Consider the following 16,036-nt stretch of genomic DNA (forward strand, 5'->3'; position numbering starts at 1 on the left):
TGCCTCCCACCTGTGTCCTGCCCAACCTCAACCTGCACCTGCCTGGAGGTCAGCAATGAACTAGCCTCTGGGACAAGTGTGAGTATGGGGGGGAGGCCGTGGCCCGTGACATGACTTTCTCATCATTACCTAATCAAGGCATCTTCTCTCCACCTGTGCCCATCCTGCATCCCTTCAGCGCCCCTCACTGCCTTTATCACTGGGGAAACTGTGCACACCTCCACGTGTCAGGGCCCCTAATCCACATGTCAGCCGCAGACTGGGTCCAGGAGCTCCCCAAAGGCAGGGTCCCAGTCAAGACGTTTCAAATTATGATCAATTAATCAATTAACAAATGAATGAACAAACCACCCAGTAAATGACACTGGCTCCAACCACCTGGCTCATCACACTGATAGATGGGAAGAACCAAGCCTGCCTTCACTGCAGTGGGCGAAGTCCAAGGCCTGGGTAATCGTCCTCTTTCCTTCCTGCTCTCCTGTCCCACACTGAGTGCCCGATGGTTTAAGATGCTACTAAGAGGCGTCAAAGCTGTCTCTGAGTGGAGTGTGCAACTCGCCCACTGCTCTCTCTGCACCACCAACATATATCCGGCTGCAGCCCGAGCCCAGGACGAAGGTCTCTACCGCTTCTCCCTACCTTGCTTGTAACAACCTCCCTAGAGTCACTTCCTGTCAAGGAGAATGACTCAAGACCGAGATAGCTGCCAGGCCTGGAAGAAGACTGGCTCGTCAACCTCCAAAAACATGGCTTTGGGACACAAGGACCCCATGTTAGAAGGACACCAAACCTACCCCCAGTGAGGTGGACCTTGGGTCCTACTTCTCCCCAGCCCCTAAAAGCAAGCCTTCACCAACCACCCTCAGCAGCCCTCACAGCACACCTGGGCCCACTGAGCATTAGCCCCACCGTGAATAGGGAGACAGACCCAGGGTCCCTAAGGGCCTAACCCCAAGTCACAGTCACCAGACTCTGGCCAGTGATAAGACTATGGGTTCCCGCCTCTTCTCCCGTGCCACTGGCAACTTCTCTCCCTCAGTCACACCACCAGAGTGAACCCAAAAGGCCCAGACACTGGGCCTTCTCTGCCCTGACTCACCAAGGAGGACCAAAGCTCAGGAAGCCCTCCCTCTGCCCAAAGCAACCCAGCAGGACCAAGAGAGCCCGGATTAAACCGGCAAGGCACCTGCGTCTGCCCCAACCACAATCCCTTTGACTAAGTCTCTACAAAGATTTTCCTTCGTTCAAAGATAGTGGTAATGAACTTTGGGGGCTTTGAAGCAGCAGCACAAAAAAAAGCGTATGGTGCCCCTGGGAGCAGTCTTCCAATGGGAAAGCTTCTTAAGCAACCAAGAGTGGGGAATGGAGTTGGGGTGTGACCAATGTGGGGTTCTCGAGCCAGGGTAAGATGGGGAGAAGAGGACAGGCTTGCTCTGGACCTGCTAGGGTGGCAGACACCCCAGGAGACAGGTGGACAGGACTTGGGTATGTGACCGTTCCCTCTGCTGCTCCAAAGCTCTCCAAACAGAGACGAGGAGCCCCGTCAAGTGGGACATAAACGGCAGGGGTCCAGGGGCGGCGGACGGTTCGCATGGACGATCTTTCCCTGGTTAAACCTCTGGGCCCTCGCTCTGCACGAGGCAGGCAGCCATCTGGCCCTCGGCGTCAAGTGCGCGGGGACTTCGCCTGTCCCCGGGCGCAGAGCTGGGCCGCTCGCATCCTCAAAGACAGGCAGCCTCCTCTTTCCAGGATCGATAGTAATTTTTTAAAAAGAGTCTGTGGACTCAATGAATCAAGCACTCCCAGGGGAAAGAGTTGCAGCTCCCGCGCGCAACATCCATTTGCAAAACAATTCATTCCCTCGCTCAGAGCTTTCAACAAATACCCTCTCCAGCTCCCCAGGCACGCGCGAGGCGGGAGGAGGAGCGGGCTTGGGGAGGGGGTGGCTGACTACAGTCCCCACTCCCTACCATTGTCCCGGTCTCCAGCTCCCCCGCCCAGACCTCCGGTGGCCGTGGCGGTTCCGGGTACTCCAGCCCTGCTGCTGCTCCCAGGGCACGGACCCACAAGGCTCACTCTGCCGGGGGCTCCCACGGCCCGGCGCGCAGGACCCGGCGTCCCCGGTCCCGGCTCGGGAGTGGGGGGTGGGGGTGACAAGTGCCAGTGGCGGCAGCCGGGCGCGCAGCTAGACCGGCCCCAGGACGGCGCCCCCAGCCCAGCCTAGCCCGGTACTCACCGCTCGTGGCGCCGCCGCCCGCCGCGCTCAGAGGCCCCTCGCCGCCCGCGCGAGGCTCCGCAGCCCTCGCTGCCACCGCTCCCCTCCCCCGGCTCGCCAAAGCCGCCGACCGCGCTGCCTCTGCGGTTCTGCCCGGGCACCGCCAGCAAACTAGTTTCTCCGGCCTTCCCGCCCCGCAGCCAATCAGAGGCGGCGCTTCTATGACGGATGGGCCGCCGAACCTGTACTTCAGTTCGCAAGAGAAAGGGGTGGGCTCTGGGCTGCTCCGGCTCCGCGAGGGGGCGGGTCAGGGAGAGGAAAAGGACTTCGACCAGATTCTTAAAGGGACAGACGCCTGCCCGCCCCCTCGGCCGAAGTTTGCGGTGTTTGAGAGCTTTCCGAAGGAGAGAGCTTTGTAGATTGCAAATATTTCCGGTCTGCGGAGCCCCACTTTTAGTTGTGAAAGTGTTAAGGAAACCCTTTCTTTTTATTCTGGGCTTGTTCCAGTGTTTGGGGTTTTCTTTAGCCTCTGAACCCCATCTGTACTTGGAATATGTACTTTTCAGGGTACTTCAGCTCTCCTACCCTTGTCATTTCTAAGTCCCTTTTGTAAACCAGAGTTCAAATATTTATTCATTCATGTATCCATCCATTCATTAATTCATTCCGCAAACATTTACTGGACGCTTGTACAATATGCCAGGCTCAAAGTGGGGAAAATGATCTATAATTTCTCCCTTTTTTTCTTTTTCTTTCTTTTTCTCTTTAAAACACTTGTCTTTTCTTTTTCTAATTTCTCCTTCTTGCCTTTTGGGTTTGCATCTCTTTCCACCACTTTAGGTTGCTTGCTGTATACCTAACTTCTTCATTTGTCAAGTGGCAGGTAAAAAGTCCTCATAGGATTCTTCGCGGAATTAAAGAAGACAAACTCCTATGACAAAATATGTGTGCGATAAATGTATTTCTTTTCTACCTCCCACTGAAAATGGATAATTTAGGTAGGTCACTTAAGGATACAGAAAGCCCTGCCCTGGTAAAGTACAGAAGATAAGTGCTCTAAGAGTCAAGCATGGGGCGGGAGAATTCTCAAGAAGCAGAGGTCACACTGATGGGAGGTGCAGGGAAGGTTTCTGGAGGGGGAAGAGATTGCAGGAAAGATTTGGAGGAAGGGTGGATTTTGACTGGTGGAAACTGGGAAGGAGAGCCCATGGGTGAAAGCTGTTTAGACTGGACAGAAGAGATTCCAGGCTTAAAAGGCTGTAAGATGATATGGAAGACACCAGGGGAGGCACTGTGGCGGGAACCAGTATGGTATAGAGGAAAGGGTTTTGAATTCCAGCTCTACCCCCTCAAGAGCTGTTTAGGACTGGAAATAGATTGCTCAAGGCTCTCTGAGTGTTGGATTCTTATTGGTGAAAAGTGACACAGCAGGACCCTGTGGGGTCCTCCCTGGTACAAATTCTTCCCGTGTCCCCCATTTCTTGTTAGCAGGGCATAGGCTTCATTCAGCCTCCTTCATTGACATTCCCTGAGTTCTAAAGGCAGCTTCAAACAGTTCCCTCAGGGAAGGGAGGGAATGCAGAGGAAAAGTGAAACAACAGTAGTGCAGCCTTGGGGCAGGGTCCTGGTTCCTCCTCAAGGAATATACTTAATATCTTTGAGTTCTTCTGCAGGAACTAAGGCCACACGTGAGTGAAGCATGGCAACTTTAGGCTGAGCACAAGATTCCGAAACTGCCCTGTTACCTCTCCACCAACCAATCAGGAGAAAGTCTCACACCCTGCAGCCCTCACCCCAACTTTTGCCTATACGTTCCCCTCCAAATCATCGGGGAGTTCGAGTTTTTCAAGCATGAGCTGCCCATCCTCCTTGCTTGGCCGAAACCTTTAGCTGCTCCAAAGTCCAACATTTTGGTTTGTTTGGCCTTATGGTGCATGGGGCACACGAACTTTTGTTCCGTAACAAAAGGAAGATTCTAGCACCTATTTTTCAGGGTATTGTAACGATTACATAAGAGAGCACATGTAATGGGACTGGCATCTAATATGTGCTCAATATAGATTTGTTTCTCCATTTAGCTTAGATCTGGGAGGGCAAGACACAAGAGTTCCGATATCCAAGAGCAGTCCTGGCCTGCTAGAGGTAAGAAGCTAGCCAAGTGTGCTGTTAAGGTGCCTCCCAAGGGGGGAAGGTAGCATCAAAGTAATTGATCCATTAAAGAAATGACAGAGATCACATTTGTAGTTTCAGCCTCCTGCCAATTTTCTAGAGCTGGAGTATTTATGTAATTGTTGGTTGGACAAAGCTCCATGAACTAAATTGACTCTTAGCAAGTTCATAACCATTGCTAATTATTCCATTCAGGTTCTCTGAGAAATTCTAAGTGCCAACCATCTAAAATCTGATCTACATTATCATTTTTCCCTTCTTCAACTCCAATCTTAAATTAGGTCCTGGAATATATTAAAATTAAATGTAGGCAAGGGAACAAAATCAGACCAAGAACACGTGTTGAGTCATTGGTTTTAGATATGATTTGAAAGGAACGGAGAGGACGGAGCTTTCTTTGCCATCTGTCTCCGTCCTCACTGTAGACCCTGGAGCGTAACCCCATCATAGCCCCTACCAGCCAATGTCATAATGACCCACATACCTGTTAGTCCACCCCATTACACCGGGAGTTTTGGGAGGGCAAGGACCACGACAAACTCTGTAGGTGACTTGGTTCCCTCACACAAGTTGTCCACACAGTTTTGAAATCCTGTGAATAAATCTCATCTTAGTTAGAATCAGATTTTGCTATACTATGCCAGAAAACCTAAAATAACTGTGAATTTTAAAAAGATGGAAGTTTGTTTCTTGCTTATGCAAAATAAATCTAAAGTTAAGTAATCCATGACTGGTTAGCAACTCCACACTTCTCAAGAGCATGGGTGCCTATATTTCCATCCTACCATCTTTAATGCTTGGTTTCCATTTGTTGATGCCTCTTGGTTCAAGATGGCTGCTGAAGCTCCAACTACAACGTCAATCTCTCAGACAGCAGAAAGGAATAAGGGTAGAAAAGCAGATGTGAGCCTCCAAACTGTGTTAGCTCCATTCAAGCAGGCTGCAAAAATCCCACATACTTCCATTTATATCTTACGTAGACATTTATATGAATGCATTGCCTCTCCAAACAAAGTCAGAGTTCTTTCACCAAGAAAGAGGGAACAGACTCTTGGTGTTGACCAACAGTCTTAGCCAACACCTTTTTCCCCACTCCTGGCATTGCCATCTGTCCGTATTCCTGTAGTTCAGAATCTAAAGTCTTAGACATTCTGAGATGATGTGCAGAATTCAATACATATTTATTAATAGATGATAGAATTCTTGGTGCTTCCACCTCTCAGGATGTTCCTTTTGAGTTTCCTCCGCTGATTCCTCCTCACTTCCAAGATGTCCAAATATTGGAGGGTCTGGGAAGTGAGGGCAGATAGACAACACCTCTTCTCTACCTCCAGTCACACTCTGGCTGATTTCATCTCGATCCATGCCTTGTGTGCACATAAACACTGGTAGCTCCCAAATCCCACGCAACCTCTCCAGGAACTCCCGGCCCACAGGTGCCTCTGCTTAGCCAACATCTCGGCTTGAATGTCTAAGGGCCCCTCACCTTAACATGCCCCCACTGAACTGCTGATACACCTGGCAAAAGATATCCTGCTCTTCCAGTGGGCTTCCCCATCTCAGGAAAGGACAACGCAATCTTTAGATCAGATAGAAAATCCTGGCACCATTCTGTCTCACCCCACCTCCAACCCCTGTTCAGTCTGAGCACTTACCGCTTTTTACTGCCCCCACCAGGCAGCTCCAAACCACTGTCTCACCCCCCCTCCCCCGCCCCCTCCACTGCAGCAGCCTTCCAGCCGCATCTCCCACCACTGTGCCCCCTAGAGCCCATTCTCAACACAGCAGCCAGAGGGGGCTTTTTACAACATAATCTATGTCCTTTAACCCCTCAAAATCCCCTCAAAATCCTCCCGCAGCTCCCATCTCACTCAGTGAAGGTCAGCGTCCTCACGTTGGCCAACAGGCCTGACCTGATCTGGCCTAGACCACCCCTCACACACACCTTCCACCTCCCTGCCCCTCACTCACTCTGCTCCAGGTCCACTGACCCCTTTGCCAGGCCTCACACAAGCCAAACCCACGCTCCCTGCGGGGGCCTTTGCTGACTCCACCCAGCAAGCTCTTCCCCTAGATGTCCACGTGGTTCCTTCCCTGCGTCCTCAAGTTGCCACTCAGATGTCACCTTCCCCTATGGCCTTGCTGACCACCTGCTTCAAAGGAACCACATTCCTGGAATCTAAAAGATGACACGATGGAACTTATTTACAAGACAGAAAGAGATTCATAGACACAGAAAACAGTCTTATGGTTACCAGGGGAGAAAAGTGGGAGGGAGGGATAAATCGGGAGTTTGGGATTGGCTGATACAAAGTATTATGTACAGAACAGACAAACAACAAAGTCCTATTGCACAGCACAGGGAACCATATTCAATAGCTTATAGTAACCCGTACTGAAAAAGAGTAAGTTCATATACATGTGTAACTAAATCACTATGATGCAAACCATACAGCAATACAACACTGTGAGGTAAAAAAACAAGCAAACAAAAACACAAAAACAAACACAAAGGAACCACATTCCCTACCCTGGCAACCCCTAGCCCTACTCCTTATCTCCAAAGCACTTACTTCCACCCGAAGTTCTGTATATACTATATATATATCTATATATAGAGAGAGATATAGATATATAGATACACATATATAATAGATACAGATATATATGTTGATAGAGAGAGAAAGCAGCCCTGACGTCTGGGAGCTGGCCCTGCACGCACAGCTCGGCCTGGCTGCTCTGCTCTTAAACAGTTCAGCAGAGCATCAGCATCAGACAAGGCCCCTCTGTGACCACGGTGGGCAAGACAAAAACAAGGCCGCTCCATAATCATGTCCGAACACAGCAAACACAAGCATTGTCTGAGCCACAAAATACCAAAACCAAAACCACCTCTCCTGGTTAATGGGAGTGACTATTGCCTTTTTTATTATTTACAGCTTTGGCCTCCAACTGGTCTCCCTCCTTTTCGATAAGACTGACTGAGACACCCTCTTGTAGACTCATCACTGCTTTCTGGTAGCACTAGTCCAGGGCAAAGCCCCACTTCTTGGGGCCCTCTCCCACATCACCCAGCCAAAGCCCAGATCCTATTCTAGCTTCTTCCTAACACCCCCGGGCCAAGATGCCCTCAGATGCCCCAGGGTACGTGGGCTCCTTCCTTGCTATAAGTAATAAACCACCTTGTTCTCTACAGGTGCTCCTGATTGACAGTACAGATACACAACACTGGCAGTATAAATACACATATGCATACATTTTATTTGGTGTGGGGGCTTCTAATTAGCTATCTGCTCTCCCAGGATGTAAGATCCATGAGAGCAAGGGTTTGTATTCACTGCTCCATTTCCAGACCTAGGCCAGTGCCTGGCTCACAGTAGGCTCCCTATAAATACGTACTGAACGAATTCAGGATGAATTGGATGTAGCTTCCAGGGCAGTATTTGCCACCAGTAAGCCGGTAGTTTCTGATCTCAGTGTTGGATAAATTCAATCAAGTCTTCCATTTTCGATCAAGCTCCCCCAAAATGGAACCCCTGGTCAGGTGGGGCCTGCCCAGGGCAAGGCTGTGGCAGGAGATGGCTTTGTCAGCTTTGGTTCCCAAGGGAGGAGCCGGGAGTCAGTGGCTGCCCTACTGGGGGAGCCGCTGGGATCAAGACCAACAGTGAGTCACCACTTCAGCCCTGGGTACACAAAGCAGCAGGGCAGGGCCAGGGTTGGCAGGGACAGAGGCTGGGGTAGGCGGGACAGTGTCTTGCCCTCACCTGGTGGCAGTGTGGGGACTCCATGAGGAAGACGTCCTCTGAGTTTGCTGCTCCTCCTCCCCAAGATGCTGCAGCCACGCCGGGGTCTCCATTCAGCAGTGTCCATGAAGCCCATCCCCAAAGGCGCTCTCCCCGCCCCGCCAGAAACACCACCATTTAGACCTTTACCTGATACAGCAGGCACACTGGTGCTTCTTACCATGCAGCTTGTCCTGGCGGTGTGGGAAGAGCAAAGGGGGTCGGCTTTGGTCCATGGGGCAGCAGGCACGTGCAGAGACACCAGGGAGGAGGTTCTGATGCCCAGGACCCCGCAGCCAAGGAGCCGGACCGCGGGGGTGGGAATGAGCTGCAGGAAGGAAGATAAGAGAACATCACAGAACAAATGCTCCTTTGAGCAATGTTCGCTGGGGCCTGCCCCACTCTCCTCCTTCCCACAGACCAGGGGCAGAACGCAGCAGGGAACAACAGTTCATCTTCCTCATGGGGTCCCCACACTGCCACCAGGTGAGGGCAGGTGGCAGATGCAAAGCCGTGTGCAGAGGGTGCTGTCTTTGGGGTCCAAAGTGGGAGAATCCAAAAGTACACTTGTAAATCCGTGTATGTAAATGAAGATGCTCTGTGAGGACATGAGCCCAGTGGGCCCCGTGAATGAGGAGGAGGGCAGGGCTGGTGCAGGACAGAGATGGAGACAGTGCTGAATGGTTAGGGAGTCTGACTTCTGAACTGTGGGAAGTTATCGCTTATCCAAAAATAATTTAAAAGCCAGTTAGACAGATAAGTAACAAGTTCCTACTGTATAGCACTGGGAACTATGTTCAATATCTATCTTGTAGTAGCCTATAATGAAGAAGAACATGAAAAGGAATACATGTATGTATATGCAGACTGAGACATTACGCTGTACATCAGAACTTGACACACTGTAACTGACTATACTTCAATTAAAAAAACAAAGGGGAAAAAACAGAAGCTTAAAAATGAAATAAAGCCATGTATTTTTATGCACAGATTAGGATAGGAGAAGAAGAAATAAGATAAAGAAGATCTATATTCTAGATATATGGGCTGCAATTTTAGAAAAATGTCTTCAGGTTTTCTTTGTATAATAAAAGATAACATTTAAAAAGAAGGAAGGGAGGGAGAGAGCAGAACAACCTGGGTTTATCCTGGCTCTGCCACTTACTGTGTGACCATGAGTAGATTATTTTGGCTCATCTGAGCCTGTTTCTCCATCAGTAAAGTGGGGGCAGTATTATTACTGTTACTACTAGTAGTTCCTACTTCACAGGGTTCTTAAAAAGTTAAATTAAGAAAAAAAAAATCTATGAAGAGCACTTAGCTCAAAGCCTTGGACCTAATAAACCCCCAAATATTCACACCCGCCATGACGACTTGTCAGTGGCGAGGAGTGTCCTTACTTACACTAAGCGTTCAATTAATTGTAATTATTATTCAGGAACACCATAAAGTTGAGCGTGTTCTCTGGGGACTCCCCCGCTGGAGGGGCAGGAGCCCTGCTCCTCTCACTTGCCACCCTGAAAGTCTGACCCCTCCCGGTGATGAGTCTGGGGCCTCCAGCCCCCAGGCCCTCTCCCTAGCAACCGTAAAAGCAGTGGGAGCGCATAGCCAGCACGGGATAGGACTGTGGGATTCCTGGGCCTGGCTCCAGAAAAGCTTCTCCAGGAAAAGAACAGCATGCCCTGTGGGATTTTATTCCATGCTCAAATGTATCCATGCATAGCCCACTGGGAGTGGTATCTAGAAGTTTTTTTTTTTTTAATCAAAGTATACTCAGTTTACAATGTTGTGTCAGTTTCTGGTGTACAGCATAATGTTTCAGTCACACATGTACATGCATATATTTGTTTTCATATTCCTTTTCATTATAGGTTACAAGTTGTTTAAAGCTCTATGCTTTGTTCATTGACGTGCTGATTGAAAAAAATGTTCATTGAACGTTCAGCAGGTGCGGGGAGCTGAGTGGATCTGGAGGGTGATGGGGGGGTGCCCAGAGGTGAACGAATCATAGTCCTTGTCCTTAAAAATAGCATAAATCAGGCTCAATAGGGGCAGAAAATATAAAAACTGCAAAATAAAACTAAGAATGTCATAGAGATTCAAATAAAACGCTGTGACAGAGTTAGGGAGGGCAAGGTGAGCTTTGGAGGCAGTATCTGCCCTGGACTTGGCTGGGTGAGAAAAGTAAAACAAAGGTAGAGAAAGCTTCCGAAGGTATAAATAAAGACCTGGCAGGTAAAAGCTGCAGGGATGGATTCCAGAAAAGAGGAGCCCGGGGAGGAGTATGGAGTCGACTGGGAGGACAGGGAGAAGGGAGATGGTGGCGTGGGGAGAAGTTAAAAAAAACCCAGAAGGCTGGGAAAAAAGTGACTAACTCCCGGTTAGCTGTCCTGCCAGCTGTCCTGCTACAGAGCCTACCCGGGCCCGTAACATAGTGAAAACTCCAGACAGGAAAAACTAGGCATGAGAGTGGATTAACTGTTAATGTTTACTCACACAAAGGGTTACTGCAGAGCAGTTAAAAGCAACGAGGTGTCTTTATGTGTAGCATGGATACACATGAGAACAGCAAGGATACATCCATGTTGAGTGGGAAGAGCAATCTGCAAATGGATACGCAGGGTACAATCACATTTACGCGTACTATAAAATGCTATAAAGTATATCGTGTTTGCCCAGAGTTGTTAATATTATATAAATATAAAAACACCGTGTATGCATGTACACACACAGTTAGCTTCAGGATAAAATATTTCGAGAACCTTGATGATATTGAAGATTTTCTGGGAAAATACAAGTTATTAAAACTGCATCAAAGGTGTGTAGGAAACAAGAAAGACACAATGAAAATAAAAGGGGTTTTAAAAGTTATTATCAAAGGATCAATCCACCAGGAAGATACAATGACTCTAAATGTGTATGCACCAAACAAAAGACCCTCAAAATAGATGAAGTAAAAACTGGTAAGAGCAGAAAGGAGAAGCAGACAAATCCACGATTCTGTTCGGAGACTCCAACACCTCCCTCTCGGCATCCTATAGAACTACTAGAGTTCTAACCAGCCTCTAAAACCAGAGCTGTAAGAGATCTGAACAGCATAATCAATCATCAAGCTTTAATTCACAATTTATAGAACAGTCTACCCAACCACAAAATGTACATTCTTTTTCATGGAACATTCACCAAGACAGATTATATCTTGGGCCATAAAATAAACTTCAAATTAAAAAAAAATGAAATCATACAATGTTCTCTGATCATAATGGAATCAAACTAGGAAGCAGTAACAGAAAGACAGAAAATTTCTAAACTTGCAGGAATTAAAAATAGTTCCAAATAATCTATGGGTCAAACAAGAAGTCTCAAAGAAAGTAAAAAAAAAAAAAAAAAAAACATATATACACACACAAAAGTGATCTCAACAAGACACCTTTCAAGACAATACAATATTAAAAGCCATAGAAGTCCAATTCCCTGTAAAACTGTTGTAAACAGAGAAACCAAGGTCTTTATAAGGCGCTTTTTGGCATAATAAAAAGAGGATTGATTTGTTATGCACCAGCTAGTAAATGCCCCATATCTTCTCCCTCCCAGGAGAAGCCAGATCTTCTGGAAACTTACACATAGCTGGGCTGACAGCATCCGCTCTACCCACTCCCTCCTTCCAACATAATTTCTTACTGTCTTTCCTCCATGATTGGCATGATCTTTGAATTGTTTCCAGGTGCACATTTGAGTTTGAGAGCATTTCTAGTTTTTTGTTTGTTTGACAGTGTGAGGGCACTGAGGAGACCACCTGTCCCCAAATTTGCCCCTATTAATCCTGGTTCCCCAATCTTCCTAAATCAGTGGCTGATACACTTGGTAAGAGTTGCATTGTAACATTAGCGAGCCTTAGAAGAATCCAGTTCCTGCGGAGCACAAGAAGTGACAGAGAAAAGTTTCCCTCACTTGGATTTTGTCGAGGCTCTGGTGGCAGATTTAGAGTGGGACTGCTTTAGCGGAGGAATCAGGAGTAGGAGTTGGGGGTGGAAGTGGCGCTAGGGAATCGTGACTCATTCTCCGATGTTGAAAAAGGAGAGGAGAAAAGAATGACAGACGAGATCCTCAAAGAACCTAAAGAAATCTGCTTGCATTTTTGCAGATACTTCTTGTTCTTTCAAAGTCATCTAATTTCTGTGATTTCAATTCCCCTTCACCCTGGGACGCTCCCCGCAAGCTCACCTTGGGAATTCTGGAGGGCCATATAAGACTTCAGAAAACCACAGCACCCCCCGAAAAAAAAAACCACATCAAAATCAAAATGTATCCATGAGCTATGCTAAATGAGCCAAGGAAGGGCTGCGTGAAGCTGCAATCGACTAGCTGCCTCGGTTACATTTTATAGACATATTTACACATATATTCATACTGATTTTTCAGTTGCCTTTTTCTATTTTAGAGCCCATGCATTTTCCCTGGTTTCTAACATTTCAGTAGATCCTTGAAACTTCGTCAACCTTAGACATCATCACAAAAGTGCCTTGTGGATAAAACGTCCTGGAGCTTTAACATGTTGGCACAGGCTCCCGACACCCCAGAGGATGTCCTCGCAGAATGTGACAAAGAATGTGGGACCAGTGGTTGCAACACCAAACTTGGAAGACTTATCTTAGGCAAGCAGACAAAAGGGGGCTGTTGGCCAAATGAGAGAAGGGCAAGGGGCAAGATTCTGGGGCTTTGGGTGGGAAAGTGGGTGATGGTACTCAGAGAGTTCCCAACCAACCCCAGGGAAACTTCTCCCAAATTCCTCAAAAGAGAGTTTTCTTTTCCTGCAGGTGCAAAGCTCTTCTCCCCTTTGACTGACAAAGCTGTAGAGCAGACTCGGCCACCACCAAGTCTAAGTGGAGGGAAAGGAGGGCCAGCGGCTGCAGCATTCAGTTTGTGGAGTTTCTTGCCTCTTTCAGATTCTGGCCTCCACCTGCACTTGGAGAGCCAAGTCCCACCTTTGACTTTTCCCCAGGAGGCCTTCAACCACTCGTATTTATCTTTCAGTCTACGGAACAGCTCTTATCACTGTTTCAATCACAGCTCGCAGGGAGGGACACTACTTTAGGTGGGACCTGGGTGGAGGCTCAAGGGAAATTTACAGCATGAATGAAATGAAACAGAAACGGAAATTTATAGCTCCAAGGCCCATTGGGCATTAAGTATTTTTGTTTTGTTTTGTTTGCTTGTTTTTGCTTTTAAGTAATCAGCCTTGAGCTGATCATCTGTGGGCTCCAGATCCAGGCAATGTTTGGTGTTATTTGGCACTGCCGTAAATGGCATTTGTTTAAATTTTTCATTTTCTGTTAGTTTGTTGTTCCTATAGGGAAATAAAACTGATTTTTAAATGGACTTTTTTTCTCCATGGTCCCCAATAAACTCATTTATTAATTCTAATAATTCATCTATAGTCTTTTGAATTTTCTAAGTACACGACTATATTCTCTGTGAATATTAACAGCTTTATTTCTTCCTGTCCAGTGTTTATAGTTCTTATTTCCTTCTCTTGCTTTAATGAACTGCCTTGGATTCCTGGTATGTTAGACAGAAATGCTGCTCACATCACAGCCACTTTGTTTCTGACTTAGGGGAAAAGCATTTGATATTTCATATTTCAGTGTATGGTTTAGTGTAGGTTTTTATTTTTCCTTGGGAACTGTTCATTTTATTTTATTTATTTTTAAAAATTGAAGTACAGTTGATTTACAATATAATATTATGTTTCAGGTGTACAGTATAGCAATTCAGTATTTTTGCAGATTATACTCCATTATGTTATTACAAGATAATGGCTATAATTTCCTGTGCTATATAATATACCCTTGTTGTTTATCTATTTTATAATAGTACCTTGTATCTGTTAATCCCATACTCCTAATCTGTCCTTCCCCCCCTTCTCTCTGCCCTTGGGTAACCACTAATTTGGTTTCTGTATCTGTGAATCTGTTTCTGTTTTACATAAACATTCATTTGTGTTATTTTTTAGATTCTGCATACAAGTGACATCATACAGCATTTGTCTTTCTCTGACTTATTTCACTAAGTATAATTATCTCTAGGTCCATCCATGTTGCTTTCAATGGCATTATTTCATTCTTTTTTACAGGTGAGTAGTATTCCATTGTGTGTGTGTGTGTACATCCTCTATATCGATTCATCTGTTGATGAACAGTTCAGTGGCTTCCATGTCTTGACTACTGTAAACAGTGCTGCTATGAACATTGGGGTGTAGATATCTTTTCCCTTTAGTGCTTTCATTTTTTCCAGACACATGCCCACGAGTGGGACTGCTGGATCATACAGTAAGTGTATTTTTGTTTTTTTGAGGAACCTCCAAACTGTTTTCCATAGTGGCTGTACCAATTTACTGTTTAGAGTATGTTTTGTAGGTAATCTGTAACAGATCTTTCCTAGGCATCATCTGGATTCTCCGCCTCAGATGTCGTTTTCCAGCTGTCACTGCAAGAAGCATCTTTTCGTCGGCTCCAACCACCATCACCCATGCCTTGACAGCACCTTCCTCCACACCCAAGCTATGTGATTCTGTCCTCACATCCAGAGGGCTTCCCAGAGGTGGCAGACATCGTGAGTCCCCACTGGGTGTCCCCATAAGTGCAACTCCAGGGCTGACCTTTGACCCATGGAGCTGGAGCCCATTGATCAATTCCTCCCTTTTCCTTTCCTTCTAGACAGACTGTGCTGAGAAGCGGATGGTCCCCCATGACTGCACATTAACAGGCAATGGCCAACTGCTAATGCATCCTTGTACTGGCTCTCCCTCCTGCCTGCCTCTCTTCTCCTCCCCTCTCCTTCCCTCCAGCCCTCTCTCCAATTCCAGCTCCTCGGGATTGCCTCGGCTCGGTTGTCCGGGAGGCTCAGACAGATAGCTGATAACAGGTGTGACCCTAGAAAGCAGACAGATGTTTGGAGCTGGATTACTCACCAACTGAAGCCTTAAAGGACCCCATTATTGGTGATAAGAGGGTGTGATTAACACGTGCCGTGCAGTGGCCTTTAACCTGTGGTTAATTTGGGTAAAGTGCACGTGGAAAAAGCAGGCATCTGTTAGTGCAGGGGCTGTGGGAGTTGGATGCAGGGAGCAGTGATAAGCCTGAGGACTGGGGAGTACACTGGCTATCGTTAATGGCATGAGAAGCCTTGAAAAAAAGATAACTCAGGACAGCCAGCTGTCAACTCCAGGCACTCTCTCAAGGTGACAAATGAGAGGCTTACCTCACCTCCTAAAGTTGCAGGAACTCTTCTGAAAATCAGTTCTATCAAATTTTGTTTCCTGGATCTGGGAGCTATGTTACGAGGTGCACGCACAGTTAAGATTGTTATGTTTTCTTGATAGATCAACCCTTTAATTGCAATGGAATGCCCTTCCTGATCTCCAGTAATACTCTTTCTCTCAAAGTTTACCTTGTCTTACTTTCAGAGTTATTTTCAGAGTCGCACCAGCTTTCTTAAGATTAGTGAGTGTGTGGTATATCTTTCCCCATCCTTTTATTTTCAGCTTGTCTTCATCTTTATGTTTAAAGTGTGTTTCTTGTAAAGAATACAGTTAGGTCTTGCTTTTTTTTTTTTTTTTTAATCGAGTCTGCCAAACTCTGCTTTTTAGTGGGGTGTTTAGGTAAATGTTTCTTTTAACAATTGGTTTTGTTTTATCCTTCCATTATTTAAATACATAAATATATGTTTTATATTCATATTCCCTACCTCCTTACACAAAAGGTAACACGCTGTAAACATGTACTCTGTACTCTGTACTTTTCCCCCTGTTAACAATGTATCATGGAGATGAACTCGTAGCACTTTATAGGCAGCTTCCTCGTTTCTCTAT

General features: G+C 46.7%; 1 protein-coding gene across 2 annotated transcripts in view; it reads right to left on the reverse strand.

Moving 5' to 3' along the window:
- KLHL25 (kelch like family member 25) overlaps positions 1-2,348 on the reverse strand; it is a 28,565-nt gene extending 26,217 nt beyond the window's left edge. For both annotated transcript variants that reach the window (XM_031440527.2, XM_031440526.2), the window contains exon 1: positions 2,237-2,348. The gene's annotated coding sequence lies outside the window, so the exon portion shown is untranslated. The remainder of the gene's footprint in view (positions 1-2,236) is intronic.
- Between the last annotated feature and the right edge of the window lie 13,688 nt (positions 2,349-16,036).

Source organism: Camelus dromedarius, chromosome 29 (assembly GCF_036321535.1).
Source record: "Camelus dromedarius isolate mCamDro1 chromosome 29, mCamDro1.pat, whole genome shotgun sequence".
Taxonomy (NCBI): domain Eukaryota; kingdom Metazoa; phylum Chordata; class Mammalia; order Artiodactyla; family Camelidae; genus Camelus; species Camelus dromedarius.